Raw genomic sequence first — 15041 nt, 5'->3', positions numbered from 1 at the left:
ACTTCTCCTTCCTACAATTTACCGAATTTGGTTTAAAAAAAAACTATCTGGCTGTGTTTTCATCTTGACCAATCAGGTTCTCAATGCTAACCTTAATCTCCACCTACAAAAACTCTGTTTATCCAATGAGAAACGTTATACTTTTTGTGGTGGGGCAATGTTTTTAAAGTTTGCAACGTAACAGAGACGCGAAAAAGTCTCACGCTAAAACTAGCAGCTGGTGTGGCCCTTCTAATGTCATCGTAAGATAAATTCTGTTCTTCTGGAGAGCTCTATCTTTTAACATCGGCTGGGGGGGGGGTGGTCCTGGTGGTTACTTTTCCTGGTGGGGCAATGTTTTTTAGGTTTGCAGAGACGCAAAAAAGTCTCACGCTAAAACTTGCGGCTGGTGTGGCCCTTTTTGTGTTATTGTAAGATCTATACTGTTCTTCTGGAAGGCTCTAGCTTTTAACGTGGGCTGGGGGGTGGTCTTGGTGGTTAGCTGGCGACGTGGGTGTCTGTCCCTTATCGTAGGGCCTTCTAGCTTAACACGGTTCTGCTCTCAGCTTCTGTTCTCGTTTCTCCCCTCGGAACTGCGTCTGTCTCACGGTGGGAAGGTATGACATGCATTTAGGCATCCTCGTGTTATTCTGTGGTATTCCATTCGCTGACTCGTTACTCGTATTACATTGGTTAACTTAATGTCATGATTTATTCGGAGCTATGTGACATACTACTGGATTTGCTTATCATGTCAGGGTTTTCATTTAAGGTGTTGGATTTGCCGGACACCTTACATATCACCACCCTTCGAACTTAATTTTTGCACTGAATTTAGGCAATGATTGAATCGTTGTATATGTCAGTCAAAAGTTATTTCTGTATCTAAATTTTGTTGCCTACTGTTCAGCCACAATATTCTGGTTCTATGCTAGTTTGTATTATTATTTTATATTTTTATATTCTTCCACATTATTCTCAAAAATATGTTTATATTCACAAGAGAAGTATATTTATATATTATTATTATTAATTTTTAATCATTTTCTTTCTTTATTTAAGTTTGAAGTTTGTTCTTTAAGAAGTTTTTTCATCGAAAGTGAGGAGTCTTTCAAATCGATTTTCTTAGAAATATTTTTTTTATAAGTGTAGTAATTAAGTAAAATCTATTCCTAACACATTTTCTAAATATCATGTACAAGTAAAATGTTTTTGTTTCTAGACACTCATTTCAATATTGTTACACTAACAAATAAGAATTATTTCCAAGAATTGCTTTGACAAAGAAATGTACATACACAAGTATTGAGATATTATCCTAACAAATGATACAAATGTTAAAAAAAGGGAAAACATCCAACAAGATTATTTTTTATTCTTTGTTTTTATAAGGAGAAAATAAGTAAAATGTAGTTATTCTTTTATTTTTATGAGGAGAAAATAAGTGGCATATAGTTTTAGTGCCAATTATGCCTTACTTTTGATCTTCATATACTGTCCATTTCAGAACTAGTGACTTATTTTTATCGACAGTCTATTTTTTACTTAAGTCCATAGTCAATTACTGTTATTTTGTAGTTTATTAACTGTCTGGTGTGCTTAACTTATTTAGTTTTTCACACATTTCTTTTGCACAATTCCTACATCACATAATTTGATTTCACACATTCACACAATCCGATGAATGTTTAAGCATGAGGTTGGCGAATGTTTTTGCACGAAGGTGATGGACTTGAGTCAGATGGATGTAGGTAAGTATTTAATGTAGAGCTTCGTTCGTCATTCCTTGTTGGCTTTGTAACAGTGTGTTGCTGTTGTAGGGGTCCCATAATGGAATGCAGCTGTGAGTGCAGAATATCGTGGTTTACTGGCTTTGTATGTGTGTAAGTCATCGTTATGTGTTGCTGAAAGTGTTCGTTTTTCGTTGTAATACTTCGCAGACGACTAGTTTACAATAGGATAGGGATTTGGGAAGGTATGGTGTTTATTCTTCACCCATCTTCTTTCTTGGTTTCCATCTTGCGAATCTTCAACTTCTTTTCATCCTGTTTTTCCTCTGCTTCTTACATATTTCTTGGTTCTTCTCTGGGCAGGATATGGAAATATTTATTGATAACTAGTCGCTTTGAAGTTCTCCTCTTAGTAACAGTGAGATAAATTGTTTGGGTGTGTCATTTTTACTTTGTGGAAATTTTCTTCAGTTTTGTGCATCAGCGTGTCGTTTAATAGCAGTAGTGTGACTTTTACATGTAATTTTTTTTTTTTGCCAGTGGTGGCTTGCCCAAGCAGTCTTCTCGTCAGGCCGTTTTTTTGCTCGCTCCGCTGAGTTGGGGAGTTCCGTATCTGCAGGGTTCTGCCACTCTGTGGTTCCATGTTCTGTCCCAGCAGGGTTCCACTTAGAGGGCAGATTTATTTCCCACTTTCGATACAAGGGCCCTCTGTTAGTCTCGCTATCCTTTCCATTCTCTCGACGCTTCTGTCTTGTAGGAATCGTGTCTTGCTAATTACATCCTTCTCTTCCTTGATACTTCTCGCATTGCAACTTGTGGGTCGTTGCATCTGGTCTTTGCTGGAGATTTTACAATGTTCCTTACAAGAAGTTTTACTTATAATGATCTAACATATGTCTAGTACCTACATAGTTTTACACCTTCTTAAAAAGCTTTACAAATTTCGGCGCCCTTTCAATGTTACAATTCTAAGATATTTTGAGTCTTAACTTCTGCAAGAATCCTCAAATTCGTTTTTTATTTTTGTGTAGTGTCGTGGTGTATAGCATTTTAGTTTTTCATGCTGTTAGACTATCTACGCTTTATCCCTTCACCTTAATCTATGGTACTATTGGTCTTATTTCTGTTTTGGTTTTTATTTAAACTACTTTCTTTTTCCCACCCTCCTCTCTCTTCATTCTTCTTTCTCCTGACGATCTTATCTGCAACATAATCTTGAAATATTGTGCTGATTATTTACCAGTAATAAAATTAATCTTCAAACTTGTACTTAAAGTGTTTAATACTGCCAGTCTTAGGTAAAAATACCTCTGCTTTATCTCGTAAAATACCCTCTAATTCTCTTTCACTGTGTTCTGAAATACCTTGAACTTCTTGCAATTTTTCGTCGATTTCTTTATGGACTTCTAACGTGAGTTGAGGCGATTCCCCCTTTTGTGCATACCATTCTAATTCTTCATCCTCTTCATGTCGCATAATCCTTAATTGTTTGTTTATAACTGGTATTTCTTCTAATTTTAGCTTTTGCTCAAAGAGAAGTGTGACATTCCCGAATGTTATGCTACCTTTCCCCATATCTATTATCGCTCATCTCTCATTTAAAAAATCTGCACCTATAATCAAATCTACAGTTAGTTTAGGTATAACCACGAAGTTGGCTTCGATCTTTTGACCTTGACACGAAAGAGTTAATGTTGTTTGTCTCGTAACTTCTGCAGCATTGTTTCTAATAGGACCTCTTACTTTAATCTTATGTGTTTTCAGAACTGGCAGTTCCTCATTGGCATTACACTGCATGAATAAATTTTCTGAGATCGCAGTTCACTTCCGCTATCCACTACAATATTGACCGGGATATGCTTTACTACAGCCTTCACAATTGGTTGAATTTCAAAGGGATGGTTCTGTTCTTCTTCTTCTTGCATCAACGAATCCTCCACTGAATCATACATGAGTCTTTTCAGGAATTTCCCTTGTGAATTCGAACGTTTTGTAGGATAAGCTTCGACTGCTACTTCTCTCTCTTTTATTTCCTCTTCTCTATTTCTTCCTTCATTTATGCTTTCTTCAACATCCTCTAGTTTCTCCTCGTCCTCGTCTATCTTCTCCTTCTTCGTCGCTAGTTCCACATAATCGCATCTAAATGCTCTAATTATCGCTTCATAACTTCCTTCATTATACACGTTGGGTTGTGTGCCCACTAGTAACTTATTTTCAACTTCTGTTGGCTGCGCATCATCCTCATTGAATTCGCTTTCCCTGGTTTCCATCTCAAATAGCTCTGCAATACTCATTACTTCGTCCTTTCCTCCTACATTCGTTGTGCATGCCTCTGGTAATTCATCTTCGTCGTCAGTATTCTCCCAATTAATTTCGTCCCAATAAGATATTGTTATTTTCCTGTCTTCGTTTTCATCTGGTCCCTGTGGTTTTGTTTCTTCCTTCTCCTCATCTCTTGATACGGTATTTACTTCTATGTTCAAGGTGCTGCAATTGTCCTGGGTCGGTAAGTCATTCTCTTTGGCATGGGCGCTTAGCTGTCAATTCGTACGCTTATCGGGGTTTGGTGGTCTTAGCTCCACCTCTTCTATCTGTATTCTCTTTTCTAGTTCAGCTTGTTGATAGTGGTTTCTTTGTTGATAATTTGTCGGTCTACTGGTTCTCCAGTACCTGTTCCGGTTGTCGTTATTCCCTCTGTAATAGTTGTTGCCGTTCCTGGGTGAATTGTAGTTATTGCCATATTCTCTTCTAAATCCATAACCGGTTCTTTGTGAAAATCTATTGTCGTCTCTTGGTGCGAAGTTATCACGTGGTTCGTAATTATTGTTTCTTCGTACTGTGTCTTGTGGATTCCACTGCTTTTTGCTTTCGTTTTCACGTGCGCTTCGACTTTTTCTTGCGTCATCTTCCGAAAATATGAACTCTAGTTCCCTTAGAATACCTTTAAATGCTTCGACGTCATTGCCTTCGCGACCTACTAATGATTGCTGGTATTTCAATGGTAACTTCATTGCTCATAATTTAATCAACTCTCCGTCACTGTATGGTACATCTAAGCATTGATTTTTGTTTGCCATTACTTCGAAAAATTTCACGCGACTATTCTCTCCTGAATTTTCAAAATATGGGTTCTGTAATAATTCGTACCTCACTCTGTTCTGTGCTTCGCTGGACCAATATCGTGAGAGAAACTTCCCCCTGAAATCTTCGTACGATCGGCATGTCGCTGCAACTTTCTGCATGGTTTCTGCGACTGTTCCTGACATGTGTGCACATATAAAGTCTAATTTGTGTGCTAGCGTCCAGTGTTCTGGTAATCCTACTCGGAATTGATCAATAAAAGTACGTGGATGTAATGAGTTTCCTTCTCGAAAGTGTTGAAATTTTCTGACTGTGAGGAAATGATCGTTGTCGTACTTCGTCATAGTTTCATAGGAAATTCGCGATTCTTCGCCACTTTTGTTTCTGATCATTTCTCCCGTCGTTCTTTCCGGTTGTGGTAGATCCATTGGATATTGTCCACTGTAACTTTCGCCTACCCTTGCGTAGTATCGTTGGAGTGGTACGCAGTAATTTTCTTCCATCGGTTGTGAACGTGTAGCTGAATGCATTGCACTCTACTCTTCGCGACCTGGCTTTCCATTATCAGGTATTGGTTGGGTATCTTGTCGGGCTAACCTTGCCGCTTCATTGCACGATCCAAACTACCAAACTACCTTGAAACGTACATTTGTGGTTCCGCATGTGTTTGTGGTGCCGTTTGTTCATCAAGAATTTCGAAACGTGTTTGTTGTGGTCCAGGCTGTCTGATTTTACGTATGTTATTTTCCTCCAGTGATTGGAATCGAAAATGCATGATATCTTCGTTAATTGCTTGTTCTTCCGGTGCTGTTACAGATACGGATGTGGTTGCAGACTCAGTGCTTGTTCGATCATGTTCACTACGCTCTTCAATGGTTTGCAACAACTCTGTTCGCAATTTCTGAAATTGTCGCTTCGTTTGCGATTCTATTTTGGGTATGCGGTTATCATATCTTTTCAGCGCTACTTTTGTGATACGTTTGTGTAACACACTGTTTTGAACAATTTCACGCGCTGTACCTGCTGCTTGTCTAGTAATTTCATTTATCTGTTTCTCTAGTTTCTTGACTTCTCCCTGGGTGCTGTTACGTAATGTTTTGATCTAGTCCTGAATGTCATTACGCAATGTTAGTACGTCCACTTGTACCTTGTCAATGTCTCTTCTCAATTGATTGTGACCTGTTTTTAAGTTTCCTATCACTTCTCGAGATTCTTTTGCCTCGTCTTCAATATGACTTAGGTGTAACTGAATGTTTTTGTTTTGTTCTTTAATCTCACGCATTTGTCTCGTGGTTTCTGCATTCTGAATTTGAATGTGGTTCGCTATGTCTTTATTTTACCTTGTCATGGTTTCCGTAATTTGTTGTAATAATTCTGCCAGATTGGTGGGTCCTATTGCGTTTTCTTCCGATGTCCTACGCTCTGTTTTTTCCCCCTAGTGTTGATTTCCAACCGATTGCATTGAACTGTGCGGTGACACGTTTCAGCTCGAATTCCTTGTACTCTGTGGTGAGGGAGCTCTGATTACTTGTACTATGGGTTCTACGTATTCAAGATGCAAGTTAGAATCCTCTACTGTCTCTCTACTTTCCTGCTCCTTTGCCGTATGCTGATTTACGTTTTCTATGCCTTGACGTACATTATCCTCGTTATGGTGCGTTATACGTCCTATTTCTTGCGATACCGCATCGTCTGTCCTACTGTCCTCTATTCTCTTTCCATTTTCATGCTGGGTCTCTACCTCAATTCGGCCAAGGTCTCGATCTGCCATTGCTATTCTTTCCGAATCCCTTATTTTCTATTTTAAAAGCAATTCACGTGCCCTACTTCGAGTCAACATGCGCTCATACAATCTCACGCGTTTCATTAACTTTTTGTTCACACGACTTGACACTTATTATACCCAAGACTGACAATCCATCCACTTACTTGTTGGGTCAGAGCCAAGGAATAGAAAAGCAACTGGAATCACTCAATAGAGGAACGTCCACTGGACCTGACGGGATACCAATTCGATTCTACACAGAGTACGCGAAAGAACTTGCCCCCCTTCTAATAGCCGTGTACCGCAAGTCTCTAGAGGAACGGACGGTTCCAAATGATTGGAAAAGAGCACAGATAGTCCCAGTCTTCAAGAAGGGTCGTCGAGCAGATGCGCAAAACTATGGACCTATATCTCTGACGTCGAACTGTTGTAGAATTTTAGAACATGTTTTTTGCTCGAGTATCATGTCGTTTTTGGAAACCCAGAATCTACTATGTAGGAATCAACATGTATTCCGGAAACAGCGATCGTGTGAGACCCAACTAGCTTTATTTGTTCATGAGACCCAGAAAATATTAGATACAGGCTCCCAGGTAGATGCTATTTTTCTTGACTTCCGGAAGGCGTTCGATACAGTTCCGCACTGTCGCCTGATAAGCAAAGTAAGAGCCTACGGAATATCAGACCAGCTGTGTGGCTGGATTGAAGAGTTTTTAGCAAACAGAACACAGCATGTTGTTATCAATGGAGAGACGTCTACAGACGTTAAAGTAACCTCTGGCATGCCACAGGGGAGTGTTATGGGACCATTGCTTTTCACAATATATATAAATGACCTAGTAGATAGTGTCGGAAGTCCCATGCGGCTTTTCGCGGATGATGCTGTAGTATACAGAGAAGTTGCAGCATTAGAAAATTGTAGCGAAATGCAGGAAGATCTGCAGCGGATAGGCACTTGGTGCAGGGAGTGGCAACTGACCCTTAACATAGAAAAATGTAATTTATTGCGAATTCATAGAAAGAAGGATCCTTTATTGTATGATTATATGATAGCGGAACAAACACTGGTAGCAGTTACTTCTGTAAAATATCTGGGAGTATGCGTGCGGAACGATTTGAAGTGGAATGATCATATAAAATTAACTGTTGGTAAGGCGGGTACCAGGTTGAGATTCATTGGGAGAGTGCTTAGAAAATGTAGTCCATCAACAAAGGAGGTGGCTTACAAAACACTCGTTCGACCTATACTTGAGTATTGCTCATCAGTGTGGGATCCGTACCAGATCGGTTTGACGGAGGAGATAGAGAAGATCCAAAGAAGAGCGGCGTGTTTCGTCACAGGGTTATTTGGTAAGCGTGATAGTATTACGGAGATGTTTAACAAACTCAAGTGGCAGACTCTGCAAGAGAGGCGCTCTGCATCGCGGTGTAGCTTGCTCGCCAGGTTTCGAGAGGGTGCGTTTCTGGATGAGGTATCGAATATATTGCTTCCCGCTACTTATACCTCCTGAGGGGATCACGAATGTAAAATTAGAGAGATTAGAGCGCGCACAGAGGCTTTCAGACAGTCGTTCTACCCGCGAACCATACACGACTGGAACAGGAAAGGGAGGTAATGGCAGTGGCCCGTAAAGTGCCCTCCGCCACACACCGTTGGGTGGCTTGCGGAGTATAAATGTAGATGTAGATGTAGAACTTGTCAACGATGTATCCGCCACCTGTGTGCTTGCATTGAGCAGAAAACTTAATTCTAACAATTTTTAAAATTCATAATTTAATTATGCTATTGTCTCTGCTAGAATGTCTCACTTTTCATGAATACTTCATTACTATCTATGGCTGCAGCTGCTGTTTTCAACTATTAATGCCTTTCAAAGAAAAATTATTACGAAAATTTTTAACAGGAAATTTTTCTGACCTATTTAGGTAAGTGGTCGAACTTCAATAATGGTATTTTACCATCCCGGCAGGGTCGCCATTCTCTAACATTCTGCATGGTTTCTCTTTGTTCTAAGTCGTGTCTCCCTACCACATTCGCCCAACGACACTATGAGCGTGTTTTTTTTGGGGAATTGACTAGTTTGAACCTGGGACCTATTGCTGGTAAGGAGACGCCAGACCACACATGACATGTAGAGTTCAGAAGAGTTCAGTGAGACTAGCAATGATATAACCAAATACTTAATGATTTCAGCGTCTGCTCCACTGCAATCCCTGTAAAAGTATCTTAATACTAACTAAATTTAGTGGAAGGGGTTCAGAGCTCTCCTATTTTTAGTTAGCTGGTAAAATAACGTCGAAAAAGCAGTTAAGTTTACCATTGGAAATTTTATTGTACTCACAAAACATTGTTTATAAATAGCACTATTCATAAAAGGAAATGGTTTAATACAGGATGACAAAAACCAACTTCATTCAACAAAAATGTGATCGAATATTCACTGAGTGGATTTACAAGTTCTACAATGGATCGAAGGATGACCTATGCCGTATCACATCTATAATCTAGGTATAAATTAAGTTTCACAATAGAGAAAACTATCAAAATGGCCTGCAGTGACCCTCAATTATCTTTAATTACTTATCTAACTTGTCGTAAATTGCAGTGGCTGATGTGTCTTCTCAATAATTATATAAAAGGAAAATCATCGCGTTTCAGATTTTAACTTACGTAGCAAATCTGAACAGCAAGAGCTTCAACTGACGATCGACACTAGTATTACGTAAAACGGGGATGTAACAGATGAGACTTCTGCAGTTCTGAGTGAAGCCTTATGCGCTCAAAAATGCGGCATCATGTGCGTTCATTACCTTGTCGGTGTTCGTCAGGGGGCGGCGGGCAGCACAGCTCCGCTCACCTCGCCGTCTCAGAAGCAACTCTTCCCTAACTTCTCCTTCCTACAATTTAGCGAATTTGGTTTAAAAAAAACTATCTGGCTGTGTTTTCATCTTGACCAACCAGGGTCTCAATGTTAACCTTAAGCTCCGCCTGCAGAAATTCTGTCTATCCAATGAGAAACGTTATACTTTTTGTGGTGTGGCAATGTTTTTAAAGTTTTCAACATAAAAGAGACGCAAAAAAGTCTTACGCTAAAAATAGCAGCTGGTGTGGCCCTTTTAGTATTATCGTAAGATCTATACTGTCCTTCTGAAGGGCTCTATCTTTTAACATGGGCTGGGGGGTGGTCCTGGTGGTTACTTTTCGTGGTGGGGCAATGTTTTTTAGGTTTGCAGATACGCGAAAAAGTCTCACGCTAAAACTTGCGGCTGGTGTGGCCCTTTTTGTGTTATCGTAAGATCTATACTGTTCTTCTGGAAGGCTCTAGCTTTTAACATGGGCTGGGGGGTGGTCCTGGTGGTAAGCTGGCAACGTTGGTGTCCGTCCGTTATCGTAGGGCCTTCTAGCTTAACACGGTTCTGCTCTCAGCTTCTGTTCTCGTTTCTCCCCTCGGAACTGCGTCTGTCTCACGGTGGGAAGGTATGACATGCATTTAGGTTCAAAATGGCTCTGAGCACTCTTGGTGGTTAGCTGGCAACGTGGGTGTCCGTCCCTTATCGTAGGGCCTTCTAGCTTAACACGGTTCTGCTCTCGGCTTCTCGTTTCTCCCCTCGGAACTGCATCTGTCTCACGGTGGGAAGGTATGACATGCATTTAGGTTCAAAATGGCTCTTAGCACTATGGGACTTAACAGCTATGGTCATCAGTCTCCTAGAACTATCCTAAGGACATCACACAACACCCAGTCATGACGAGGCAGAGAAAATCGCTGACCCCGCCGGGAATCGAACCCGAGAAATCCCCCTTGACTATTAGATTTCATTTCCCTTCATGAAAATAGCGTACTGAAACTGGTTCAAATGTCTCTGAGTACTATGGGACTTAACGTCTGAGGTCATCAGTCCCCTAGAACTTAGAACTACTTAAACCTAACTAACCTAAGGACATCACACACATCCATGCCCGAGGCAGGGTTCGAACCTGTGACCGTAACGGTCGCGCACTTCCAGACTGTAGCGCCTAGAACCGCTCGGCCACCCAGGCCGGCACATGCATTTAGGCATTCTTGTGTTAGTCTCTGGTATTCCATTCGCTCACTCGTTACTCGTATTACTTTGGTTCATTTAATGTCACGACTTATTCGGAGCTATGTGACATACTACTGGATTTGCTTATCACGTCAGGGTTTTCATGGAAGGTGTTGGATTTGCCTGACACCTTACAGTTTACTGTCGAATTGTGGTTTTCACACACAAATGTTTTATTCATATCTTATAGAAATTAACAGTACGGCAATAAACATCCTTTTAAACACGCCGCTAATGGCAATCAAATCATTTATAGCAATACAGCAATTTTAAAAAATTCCTTTTAAAAAAAATAAAAGTACCAGTACAGCAATCAACAAACTTCCAAAATACGCCGCTAACGGCAATCAAGTCATTTACGGCAATGCAAAAGTTTAAAGATTTCTTTTAAAAACGGCAATCCAGTCATTAATAGCAATACAACAGTTTAAAATATCTTTTCTTAAAAAAACAGAAACTAATAGTACGGCAATAACAGCCTTTCAAAACACGCCGCTAACGGCAATTAAGTAGTTTATAGCAATACAACAGTTAAAAAAATTTAAAGAACATTAGTAAACAGGCTATTAAAGTAATTACAGAACCTTGTTAATAAAGTAAGGTGAGGTAGTTAAGCTACCAACACCGCCATTAAAAGAAAAAAAAGAAAATCTAAGTCAAAGGTCTCAGCAAACACACGATTACTGGCAATAAAGGAATGGGGGAATTTAAAAAGTTTTTAAACGAAAGTGTCCTGGAATATCATCGGAACATAACAGATATGACGGACGTGTAAGGCGGCCACAAATCACCCACTCAGGGATGCTTAACTTGGAAGAATACTGACCAATTTAAATACGCCCGTAAACAAAATTGCCACTCCCAGGCTGGTCACTGCACCGACTTATAGCCAGCGAAAACTTGTAATAAGATTGCCTAACTTGCTGACAGAGTTAGAGCTAACATTGTGCAAGGAAACATTATACCACACAGTCCTGAATGAGCGACCACATGATCAACCAACAAGAAGCAAAAATTTACTCATAACACATGACAGAATAGCGAAACAATTAAAACTACCAAAACTACACCTCCCATCGGGCAGTAAAAGAATGGTTCAAATGGCTCTGAGCACTATGGGACTCAACATCTATGGTCATCAGTCCCCTAGAACTTAGAACTACTTAAACCTAACTAACCTAAGGACAGCACACAACACCCAGCCATCACGAGGCAGAGAAAATCCCTGACCCCGCCGGGAATCTAACCCGGGAACCCGGGCGTGGGAAGCGAGAACGCTACCGCACGACCACGAGATGCGGGCCGGGCAGTAACGAGAGGAGGAGTAAAGATCACTGTCTTCACTTACACCGGTACCGGGGACAGGAAACCCGATCGCCGGAGGCAACAAGGCAGAAGAGACACTGGTTACGCAAACTTATTACTTAATGATTAAAACCATCCACTAACTAAACTTGCAATGATGCTCGAACAGGCAGTTCACGACCCCAGATGCAAGGATCTACACATCCGACCGCGCACGCGTCGCCAGTGTACCCAACACGCCACGGTCACGCAACAACACGCTCTGTCACCGGAGTTCACGTGTTCTCTGCAACGTTGACGGGTAGTGACCGCTCCTTCATGCGGTATCTTCCTTTTAAACTCCAGTGTTGAAGCGGAGGACTTAAAGAAGCTTGTTCACGTCCCACCAAGGTGAAATGAATAGCAACTACTCGTGGGGCGTTTCTGTATCCAACCAACCCACGGAGAGCTCTTCCGTCAACTCGACTCTCTTGTTACACACAACCGACATACATCACGTGGCGACTCGGTACAACCGACCACGCCTGGTCCGTCCTGGCGAGCCCCACTGCCCTCCCTTGTCCACCAGATTCTCTGAGCGCACGCCCCTACTTCCCCGCCACCACACGAAGTTCCACCGGTCAAAGATCTCATTTCCTCCATAGCAGTTTCCCGGAAGCAAAACGCAAATATCGATAGCACTGAGGGAAAAGACAACCAAGCAGCCACTTAATGACAGACAACATATCAAACAAACATGTCAGGGGAAGAAAAACAAAACCAATGCAATCTACATACAAAGTGTAGCACGAGTCGATACACGGCTCAGTATTAGTTAGTAACTGCTTGAAGTGTGTTAGTAATTTTTTTCCTTAGTATTTACGTGAACATAATGTGTTTTACTTTCGGAAAGCATATAATGGACAGAAATATTCTCCTCGGACAAAGAAACAATACGGCAGAAGTTGCACGAACTGTGAGAGTTCATCGTGTGTAGTGGAAATTTTAAATGTGGCCATGAAAGTTTAAGGAAGGAAGATTAGAATATAACGTCCTGTCGACAACGATGTCATTAGAGACGGAGTACAAGCTTGGATTCTGTCATGGATGTGGAAGGAAATTGACGGTGCCCTTTCAAAGAGACCATCCGGACACTGTGGGAACGATTTAAGGAAATCATGGAAAACTCAAAACAGAATAGCTGGACGCGTATGTGAATCATCCTTCTGAACGCGAGTCCACTGTGAAAATCACTGCACCAGCCTGCCTGAGTCCACTGTGATACTCACTGCGCAGCAACTGTCTGTCGCAAAGGCTTAACCAATGAGCGCCGTTCTGGGCGTCCAGTAGATGTATCAACATAGTAGTGGCAAGATCGTATTGGTTTACTTATCTTACTTCGGTGACTTACAGCGGAAATAGCTGGTGAAAAATCTCGAGTAAATGCTGGGACGACTCTTTCTATCATTAAAAGCCATCAGCTAGCGTAGACTTGTGAAATGGATGTTCCCGGAGAACTCATTGTTCATCACAAACAGCAGTCTCACATTTTCTTATCTCTCAAAAATCGTTTCAGTGCCGGAACAGAAGAGAATTGAAGCATTTGAGATGTGGTGTAGCAGAGAGACGTCGAAGTGGACTGATAACGAATGAGAAGGTTCTCCGCAGTATTGGCGAGGAAAGAAATATACGAAAAACACTGAAAAAGAGATGGGACATAATGGTAGAACATCTGTTAAGACACCACGGAATAATTTCTGTGATACTAGAGAGACTTATTGACATCTGCTCATGTAAATCGTCTCAGTAAAAAGCAGATATCGGAACCGCATACGGTAACACAATGCAGTCATCAATTACGATTTAACGGCGATAATACGATCGCATGTTTCCTGGCATAACTGGACGTGTCAGACTGTGGCGACTAGTTTCCTTTGTCTTTTTTCGTGACTCCCACAAATTGGTTTCACTCGAAGGAAATGAATAAACCATAATCCTACGGATACGTCAAACTACAACGGAGTGAACTGATTTTTATTCGGTTGTTTCCATCGCTAGCCGCGTGCGCTTATACATAATCAATAAAATCATGGGTTAGGTGGAGGTTGTTAGCATACCAATACAAACCCAAAATGATCTAAGGGCCAAATGGAACTGAAGATTCACATATCCTTCAAGAACACAAAGAAGACATTATAGGCTGAAGTATATAAATATGATCGTTGAAACAAGAAGAAGAATGCAGTCTTTCTTGTTGGGAGCAAGTGATACATCTTTACGAAAGAAAGAAAAAAACTGCGTTATATGAGAACAAAAAAAATTACTGTTAAATGTGCTAATTTTATTTATAATGGTAAGCCTACCATCCATTGTTATCAAAGAGATAGCTGAATCTTTGAAGCATGGAGAGGAAGAGAAATCTGACGTCGCCTCGTGCCCGCTAACTGCAAAATTTTGGTTCCAAAGAGTGTCTAAGGTCCGTCCTTGACACAGGAGGAAATAAATGACAGTGGGGGAGAATGCTGCCAGATTTCTTCCAGTCGTGCACTGGATCTCATAGGTAGTGAGGTCAGCGTCACTATAAAACAACACCAGGCAGTTTAAATAACAGAAAAACACTCTCTCTCTCTCTCTCTCTCTCTCTCTCTCTCTCTGTGTGTGTGTGTGTGTGTGTGTGTGTGTGTGATCGAGCGCTACAATCGGCGAACAGTTACAGTGCAATGTGATGGTGTTCCTGCGTACAATTTGTTCCGGAGACAGACTTCACGTGGAGAAAAATCTTCGGGTATCTGGAAGGAGGACGAATTGCGCCTAGTGTAGGCCAGGAGTTTGATTTTGATCACAGCGATGTTTCAAGTACATGAGGAGCGTTCCGAAAAAAGAAGCTTTTGTGCGGAGGAGGAGGTGGTCGACCACGGTAAACTGTAGCAGCAGACGACCGTTACATTGTGCAACAGTCAAGAAAAAACCCCGTGTCATACGGCTGTTGCAGTCATTGCAACCACAGTTAAAGGTGCTACCAGGTACGTCATTTCACGCTCCACTGTGGCACTGTGACTGCATGGGGGCAGTCACTCTCTCTCTCTCTCTCTCTCTCCCCCCCCCCCCCTCTCTCT

The sequence above is a fragment of the Schistocerca serialis genome, chromosome 4, assembly GCF_023864345.2.
Source record: "Schistocerca serialis cubense isolate TAMUIC-IGC-003099 chromosome 4, iqSchSeri2.2, whole genome shotgun sequence".
Taxonomy (NCBI): Eukaryota; Metazoa; Arthropoda; class Insecta; order Orthoptera; family Acrididae; genus Schistocerca; species Schistocerca serialis.
The sequence above is the reverse complement of the archived record's forward strand: the minus strand, read 5'-3'. Positions refer to the sequence as shown.